This window comes from Sceloporus undulatus, chromosome 11 (genome assembly GCF_019175285.1).
Source record: "Sceloporus undulatus isolate JIND9_A2432 ecotype Alabama chromosome 11, SceUnd_v1.1, whole genome shotgun sequence".
Taxonomy (NCBI): Eukaryota; Metazoa; Chordata; class Lepidosauria; order Squamata; family Phrynosomatidae; genus Sceloporus; species Sceloporus undulatus.
In genome coordinates, this window is record NC_056532.1 from 1,774,418 (window position 1) to 1,783,341 (window position 8,924).

General features: G+C 44.8%; 1 protein-coding gene across 1 annotated transcript in view; it reads right to left on the reverse strand.

The window, feature by feature from the left end:
* Nucleotides 1–591, reverse strand: part of LOC121916973 (CAP-Gly domain-containing linker protein 2-like) — a 68,345-nt gene extending 67,754 nt beyond the window's left edge. The window contains 1 exon segment of the mRNA XM_042442565.1: nucleotides 172–591. The gene's annotated coding sequence lies outside the window, so the exon portion shown is untranslated.
* Nucleotides 592–8,924: the final 8,333 nt, after the last annotated feature.

Genomic DNA, 8,924 nt, shown 5'->3' on the forward strand with positions numbered 1-8,924 from the left:
TCTATCTATCTCCTATTTTCCACTCCCCAATCAATCTTTGCAAGGTACTGCATCCCTGCTTCCACAGCATCCATCACCGCCTTTGTTGCCGGCTCAGCAGAGGATGGCAATCCTGCCACCCATCCACCCATCCTCTTTTTTTCCCACCCTCTTTTGCCCATTTTGTCTTACCTCTTCCAGGTCTTCCAGCCCTGATGCTTTTTGCCAAAGAGGGGCTGATGTGTGTGAATGGGGGATGATGAAATGATGATCTTGTCTTGTGAGGAGCTGTAGGCCACACCACCAACCCACTCTATGTATTAAAAAGAGACAGATAGCAAGAAAGAAGGGAGGGAGGGAGGAACACAATCCAAGCAGCTTTCAATCTGTAGCAGGAGGTCCAGCCACTCCCTAAGGATGAGGGTCCAAGTGCATCCAAAGGAGAAAGGATGGAGGAGGGATGCAGGGATGGAGCAGTCCAAGGATGCTCTTGAGCTGGAGAAGGAGGCACAAAGCAGGCTCCTTGGATGGGGAGGACAGAGGCTCTCTCTCTGGTCCCTCTCTTTCTCTGTCCTCCTTCTCCTTTGCAGCTTTTGCAATGAACAAAAGGGGAAGGAGCTGCTGAGCCACAGCCAGGGGAGGGGAAAGGAAGGAGGGGCCTTGTTCCAGCTGTTTTTGTCCAGGCCTTGCACACACACACACACACACACACACACACACACAAGGCCTGGCAGGCTCATTTCTTGGTTTCTCAGGCTCATGCGCCGCAGTGGAATGGAGGCAGGCGGGCAGGGAAACAACATCCAGGCATGGTCCTCCTTGAGCTAACATGGACAGAAATGCGCCAACACAAACAGAACTATCAATGAGCTAACATGAACACAAGCACAAACAAGGCATGTACCGGGAGTGTGAAAGGGCAGAGTGTTTGGCAGGAATGCAAGAGATTTGCAAAGATTTATTAGAAACAGTCACTACACAGTGATGGATCAAAGGCTTTCGTGGCCGGCATCCATAGTTTTTTGTGGGTCTTTCATGCTCTGTGTCCATGTTCTCGAAGAGTTTCTTCCTGACGTTTCGCCGGCATCCATGGCTGGCATCTTCAGAGAACGCTGGCATGGAAGAGAGTCAGGTATGGAAGAGAGTGAGGATCACTCCTCCCAACCTAGAGTCACACAGTATACATATACCCAACTCTCTTCCATGCCAGCATTCTCTGAAGATGCCAGTCCCTGTTGTTGGCGAAACGTTAGGCATAAACTCTTCTAGAACATGGCTGCAAAGACCAAATAAAGCCATAAAGGCAGGCAATTGCGCAAATGATCATCACACGCAATTGCACAAATACAGTGATGTCGGAAGTGCATTGCCGCTGAAATCCCAAAAGTAAAAAAGATGCGCGTTAATACTTCTTTGTGACCACTTTAATGGCTGGTTTTGTGCTGCATCGTGCGAAATCAGTTTTCACTCCTGATCTCCTTCCTGCGATGGACTCCAAACAAAGGCTAAGCCTGGTTTAATAAGTCTCCAGAAGAAGAAATATCCACAGGACTTTGGTTTATCCCAGAGCAGGAATCAAATGGCCCTCCAGATGTCATGGAACTGTAGTTCCCAGCATCCTAGGCCATTGGCTTTGCTAAATGGGAACTATAATTCAGCAAATGGTTTCTATCCAAACAGTTCTTCCAAGCACAAGTGTCCAAGTACAAGCTCTGGGTTTGGAAAACAGCTGCATGCAACCCTGCAGAAAGTCTGAATGCTGCATAGCCATCTTTCTTCCCCCGCGTCCCACGATTTGGAAAAGCTCCAGCACAGACAAAACAGTGTGATAAAATCCAGACGCCCAAATTCCCACAGCCTTTGGTCTTTGAACAGACTGCCCTGGAGATATCGGGTTCCTAAGCCATTTCCGGGCGCCTTGGTCTCAAATTCTGGGCAAGAATAGTTAGTGGCGACTGGGTTCTGAAGCTGCATCCGCACGAGATAATATAATCTGGTTTGACACCCCCTTTTTGGGGGTTTGTAAAGGCTTCCTTTACTTGACTTGTAGGCACACGATGACGACAACAAAAACAGTGTCAAAGCTGGACTGTTGGAGAGGAGGTAACTGTATAGTGCAAGATTGAGCTTTCATAAACTTCCTCGGATGCATTTAGTGGAGATGCGTTTAAAGTCTCAAAGTTGCTACAAGATCTCTTTAGATACTGATTCCGCAGACTAACGCGGCTATATCTTTGAGCATTTCGCAGGCATTGCTCTCTCTGCTCTCTCCCCAGCGTCCTCCTCCTCCTCTTTTCAAAAGCTCCTTTGTATTTTTGCAAACCTCCGGCTTCTCTGAACAAGCTGACATCTGCCACTGGCCTTTTCTCTGCCCTATTTTGGCTCCCGTCTCTAGTGGGCTTTTACCAGCTAAACCCACTATTAGAGGGAATAATGTTTGCAAGAGCACAGTTCCCATATCTAGGGTCGCTCCCTGACCTCTGGGTCACCAATATTACGTACCACTGGATGCTCTGCTGTAATTTCTGTGTGCCATGTGTATTGCTATGTGTATTTCCTCTATACAAGCCAGTATTCGGCCAGTTTAGGGATCACTCAGACTTCATTTTGTTATCACAATGATGCGAATCATCTCACCCATGCATTCCGGGTTTGTTATTCACACTATGGAACCAAACCAATGTGCATCTCTGCAAATTCGGTTGCTCACAGGTGCAAGCATTAGAATAAAGATGCATTCAGAACATGTTCAAGGCATGCAGCATTTGTGCCGGGTCTATTTGCGTTGTTTATTCACACTACCAACAATGTGGATCCTTTTTAAAAATTGAGGGAAATACCCAATATCAATTATTAATAGGTGGTTTTTTTGGCAGGTCCCAACAATTTAATCGGGTGCATTCAGGATGCGTGTGAACAATGGAGATTCAACCTGGATTCATCCTGGATTATTTTCACAGTGTGAATAACGATCCCTTAGAAGTCAACGAATGTGCTTGGACTACAAAGCGCATGTGTGTGCATACCTTCCATATACATTGAATATATATATATATATAGTGTATATATATATCCCTATAGAAGAGATGGGAATAGGTATGGAAAAAGAGGAGAATATATGAGAAGGGAAGATGAGATAAGAAAGATAGATAAGATACAACATACCCATAAAGAAAGAGTTGAACAATTAATGAAGAGGCGATATATCTGATATTGCCAACGATGTGATCTGAAGTTGATATATTTTAGTATTATTGATGAATCGATATGGATGCGATGTTTTTGGATGTGTGTGTTTGTGTACTTGTTTTTGTTGCGTATGTGTTTTTGTTTAAAGTTTTAACAACAAGCTGGGACTCATTTGGACGACCTACGAAAGGATGGAAGGCTGAGTCAACCTTGGAGCCCCTGGGATCGAACTCACAACCTTGTGGCTGCAGGACTGACTTCTGGGACTTGCAGTCCAGCAACGTCTAGAAAGCGGAACGATTCCCAAACCTCTCCTAGAGCAATGTCACTTGATTTGAACAGCTTATGAGCTACACACTGAATGGTTTTCAACCTCTTTCGGTTTTGGAGAACTGGTTGGTGGAGGCCCTATTCCAGAAGAAGATTGATCCAAAGGCAAATACATAGAACGGGTGGAAGGCTGAGTCAACCTTGGAGCGCCCTGGGATCGAATTCACAATCATAGAATCCTAGAGTTGAAAGAGACCCCAAGGGCCATCCAGTCCAACCCCAATCTGCCATGCAGGAACTCTCAATCAAAGCATCCCTGACAGAAGGCCATCCAGCCTCTGCTTAAAGTCCTCCCAGTAAGGAGACTTCATTACACTCCAAGGGAGTGTGTTCCACTGTCGAACAGCCCTTACTATCAGGAGTTCCTCCTACTGTTAAGCTGGAATCTCTTTTCCTGGAGCTAGCATCCATTGCTCCATGCTCTATTCTCTGGAGCAGCAGAAAACAAGCTTGCTCCCTCCTCAATGTGACATCCCTTCAAGTATTTAAACAGGGCTATCATATCACCTCTTAACCTTCTCTTCTCCAGGCTAAAGATCCCAGGTCTCCAAGGCATTCCTCATAGGTTTCCAGGCCCTTTACCATTCTAGTTGCCCTCCATTGGACATGCTCCACTTTCTCCACATCCTTTTTGAATTGTGGTGCCCAGAACTGGACACAATATTCCAGGTGGAGCCTGACCAAAGCAGAATAGAGTGGCACTATGACTTCCCTTGATCTAGACACTATACTTCTATTGATGCGGCCTAAAATTGCATTGGCCTTTTTAGCTGCCGCATCACACTGCTTCAGAGTGGTTAGTATCAGCTGAAGTATCAACACTGATGGAGTTGGGCTGTCATAGCTGCATCTGCCAAGGTAGGATCTCAGCCAACGTTTCCCAGCTCTGCTGCTATGACTCTACATATCATGAAGGATGCAAAGGACAAAGCAAACGATGCGCCTTCCCTACAGCATTCAGGACCCGTCATCTCCAGGAAATTGGACGTTCTCCAGCTGAAAGAAAGGTCAATATTGACAAGTGACAATCTGTTCCCTTCTGATTCTCATCGCAAATCCATCCATAACTGTCTGCCGTATCCATCATTTCCTCTGAAGGTCATCCAAAGACCCCAGGCAGGCAAGGAGGCGCTTGCACCTCATTATCGTGTTTCCTTTGTCCTTGCGCTCTCCCTCCTTGAGGCTCCAAGTCAGCAATTATTAATACTTTGATTTTTTCCCCCCTCCTCCTACCCTCCAGGTCACAGGCCAGATCTGAGCGAGGACAGACTGATGGATAATGTGATAATGAGCATCGGAATGGCTTGCAAGCAATGTGGATGCATTTCCGGGGTGAGCAATGCGAATGAGAACCCAAGGGTTCACAAATCCAAGGTTGTTTGCCATTCTACAATCATGCGGAACTTAGGAGCAAGCTGTGATGAGGAGAAGGTTAGAGGAAAGAAGGATTCCTTCTGGTTGCAATTTTGAGCAAAGAAGGAAGCATGGCCCAGATCAAAATCCATCCTTTTGGCCCCCAAACCTGCTCTCGACTTATACATGAGGTCGACTTATAGTCGAGTATATATGGTATAACATGATCCAGAAAAAGACAGGCCATGTCCCTTGCCCTATACTTGTCCTGAGCTTTTAATACTTTGTACCGCATCTGAAAAAGTGGGGTCATAGCCATGAAAGTTCATGCTAAAATGCAAACCACTTAGTCTTAAAGGTGCTGCCTCGTTCCTATATTTCCCCCCTCTTCTTGGTCCCATTTTATGCTAGAGCTGGGATTTGGGGGAATTAGAGTCCAAAAAGGTACTTTTTCCAAGTAGGAGAAAGAACTGTCGGGCCACATTGGGAGCAAGGAGCATGCGTTCACGTTGCACCATTCCTATTGCAGGTCCCTCTTCTCTCATTTAATTTTTGTTCCCGGTATTGGAGATTTTCATGGGGCGATTTATCGTCCCCTCGGCTTTCTCATCACAAGTTCCTTATTGCAACCCATATGGACGGGATTAGAAAGCCATCTAAGATTAGAAAGCCATGTAACATATCACGTTGGCATGTTACCCTAAGCAGGCAAAACCGCTGCCCTTTCTTATTGGCATCTAGGCGGATTAAGTGCCGTTTTTACACTTTACAGAGGACTGGGAGCTATTTCTTGGGATAAGAAGCGTATAAGGGAAAAGGACACCATTGCATTGCAAAAAGTGGAAATGCCATTTTCGGAGCAGGAGGCCTCAGCAACCAAAGCAATGCATGATTCTGGGCGACACCAGCTGGCAATGGTTTCCTCCTTGAACGGTTCCAGAGAAGCAGCTCATATTAAATTCATGAACAGCAAAAAACACACAGGAGGCATGTGTGTGCATGTGTGGGGAGATGCGCCGGAGGTCTAGGAAGTAAATGTTTCTTGGAGGGACTATGGCCCAGCTTCCCAAAAGCCAAGGGAGATCCCAGAGGGTTTGATGGCGTGGGAAACAGAGCCTGCAGATCTCGGCTCTGCCACAAATCCATGCAGAAGCTATTCAAAGCGGTGGTCCCTGGAGCAGTGCCAGTCCCTGAGCCGTTGGTTGCTGGTCCCTGGCATCTTTCCATCGGGGGAAACAGTTGCATCCTATGGGCACAAATCTAGTGATGGTCCTGGCTGGCACGCTGGCGACAAATAATTGCTAGTCCCCCACATGCCTGATGAGAAGCGTTGACCGAAGTGTCGCATATTGCACAGAAAGTACATAGAGAGATCTTGTTGCACCTTGGAGACTGAAGGGTTTATCACACTGGGGCCAGTTTCAGCATTAAAGAGAGATTAAAGTGCATTTAAAGCCTCCCGCAAATCAAGCCAAATGGCTAGTAATTGTGTGAATGTTTATCACATGTAATTGCGCAAATAAAGCAATATCGGAAATTGATGATGCTAGCTTGTAGTTTAGTGCTTATTAGAATTGCTAAACCACCTAGTGCTCTTCCTTTCTTATTACTAGGTGAGGCATTCACAGAATATGAGATAAAGTCATTTAACCATAGATTCTCTGTATACCATGCCTCTTGGAAAAGGAGAATATCCGCCTTAGTTATGAAATTTATAAAGGAGCGGTCTTGCTGTTTGTTCATCCATCCAGCAATGTTCCAGCAAAGTATATTAAGCTGGTAATCAGTGATACCAGAAATGCATTGTCGCTGAAACCCCGAAAGTGAAAAGATGCGCGTTAATGCTTCTTTGTGACCACTTTAATGGCGGGTTTTGTGCGACGTCGTGTGAAATCGTTTCGCGTAATTACACGAATTTCCTGGGATATTGACAGGATAAATTCCCAATCTCCTTTGTGTGATAAACTCCTCACTGAAAGAAAGAAGTTGGCAGCATGAACCTTCGTAGACTTAACTCTACTCCCTCAGATGCATTTGGTGGAGTGGAAACCAGGGACGCACATATACGTGCCATTGGTATGTGAGAATGTCGGTTCAAATACAAAATCCATTGGGTACGGAAATGAAGGAGCAAGTCCAGTTTGAACAACGGTCATTAGTGAACATCATGCTGCCAACTTCTCTCTTTCAGTGAGTCTCAAAGGTGCTACAAGGTCTCTCTACATACTGATTCCACAAAGTAATGGGGCTATATCTTTGAATTCCATAGAAACATTCATGGGATGAGCGCAATTTAGTGAGAGCCTTTTGTGTGATCACATTCAGTCGCGCTTTCCGGACAGGACAATGTCCTGATAAGCGCAATTTTGTGTGAAAGTACTTTCCACAATTGTGTGATAAGCACAGAAGAAGTAATGTCCTGTAATAATATCCTATGACTTAAAGGTGTAAGCTTGTGATACCATGATGCATAAAGCAAACATGATGCATAAAGCATCAACCATAGTTGCACAGATTATGCCATTCAAATCAGAAGTACATACATAGTCCAATAAAGGAGGGAAACATATATACAGTGGTCCCTCCACGTTTGCTGGGGTTAAGGTTGAAAGATGAATTTGGAAAAACCACTTGTTTTTGCTTCCTTACTAAAGGCACACCAGGAATGCTTCAATTTCATGTGGTATATCTATTTGTTTCTCTATCTATCTATCTATCTATCTATCTATCTATATCTATCTTTTTGAGAAATGGAAAACATATGGCCTTCCAGATGTTATTGGACTGCAGCTCCTTAGGCAGCAATACCGAACGGCGAGGAACGCTGGGAGCTAGAGTTCAACAACATCTGGAGGGCTGCATGATTCCTACCCTTGATCTATAAATAGTAATACAAACCACGAATATTTGAAGTTAAATTAAACAAGATGTTACTGCAGCGGCCACAGGGCTGCTCTGATCAAAAAGAAGAGAGCTAGATCTAGATGGCTTTCAACTATATAAAAGTTCTAAGGGCATGTTCTGATATTGTAGTTTGGGGCAAAGCTCGCAGTCCTTTCTTCAGAAGGACCAGGTCCGAAGTTCCAGTTCAACCATCCAGCGAGTGGAAAATATAAATTGCAAAAAGCAAACCTTGATTGTTGCCATTTTATATAAGAGACAGCATTTTCCTACAATGATGTATATCATAGGACTTGAGCATCCGTGGGAGGTCCTGGAACCCAACCCCAGAGGATACCAAGGACCCACTGTCCTACGTCCTTTAAAATCTCCTGCAAAGCCTTGTCATCTGAATAAAATTATTTGTATGTCGCATTTTATACAGCATGCTTTAAGAGAAACAATATTTGTGTGGTTTGGGGGTGTAATAGTCTTCGAGATCGTGATCTAGTCATGATGGAGACCATGATTTCTTTAATCAGACTAATGGTCCATATGTTGGACCATTCTTTAGAGATGGAGGGAAGCAAAGATGTTTTTGACTATTGGAGATGGAGAAGAAGGAAAGATATTTTGGATCGTTCTTTAGAGATGGAGAGGATGAAAAGATATTTTGGATCGTTCTTTAGATGGAGAGGAAGGAAAGATATTTTAGACCGTTCTTTAGATGGAGAGGATGAAAAGATATTTTGGACCATCATGTAGGCCATTTTGGACCATTATTTAGAATCTCTAAAAACTACAGTTTTCCCAGGATTCCCTAGCACTGAGCCAAGGCAGTTAAATCTGTCTCTAGATACATTATTTCTGCAGTGTGGTTTGAGACCATAACTACTTTTTTTTAGACTGTAACTTCAACAATACTGTTTTTAAAAAGTAGCTGTAAAAGGGTTATTTAGGCCAAACTTCAGTTGTCCAGGTTATTGGACTTCAATTCCCAGAAGCCTCAACCTGCTTGGCCAATAGTGAGGAACTCTGGGAGTTGAAGTCCAACACCTCTGAGAGGAACCAATGTTTAGTCATCCCTGAAGGGAAGGGCGGGGAATATAGGCCCGGCCCATGTATGGGCAGAGCGACGCCCGCCCTGCTGACGTCACCCTGGTTTCCCGGTCTCCCTTTTGCCCACAATCAAG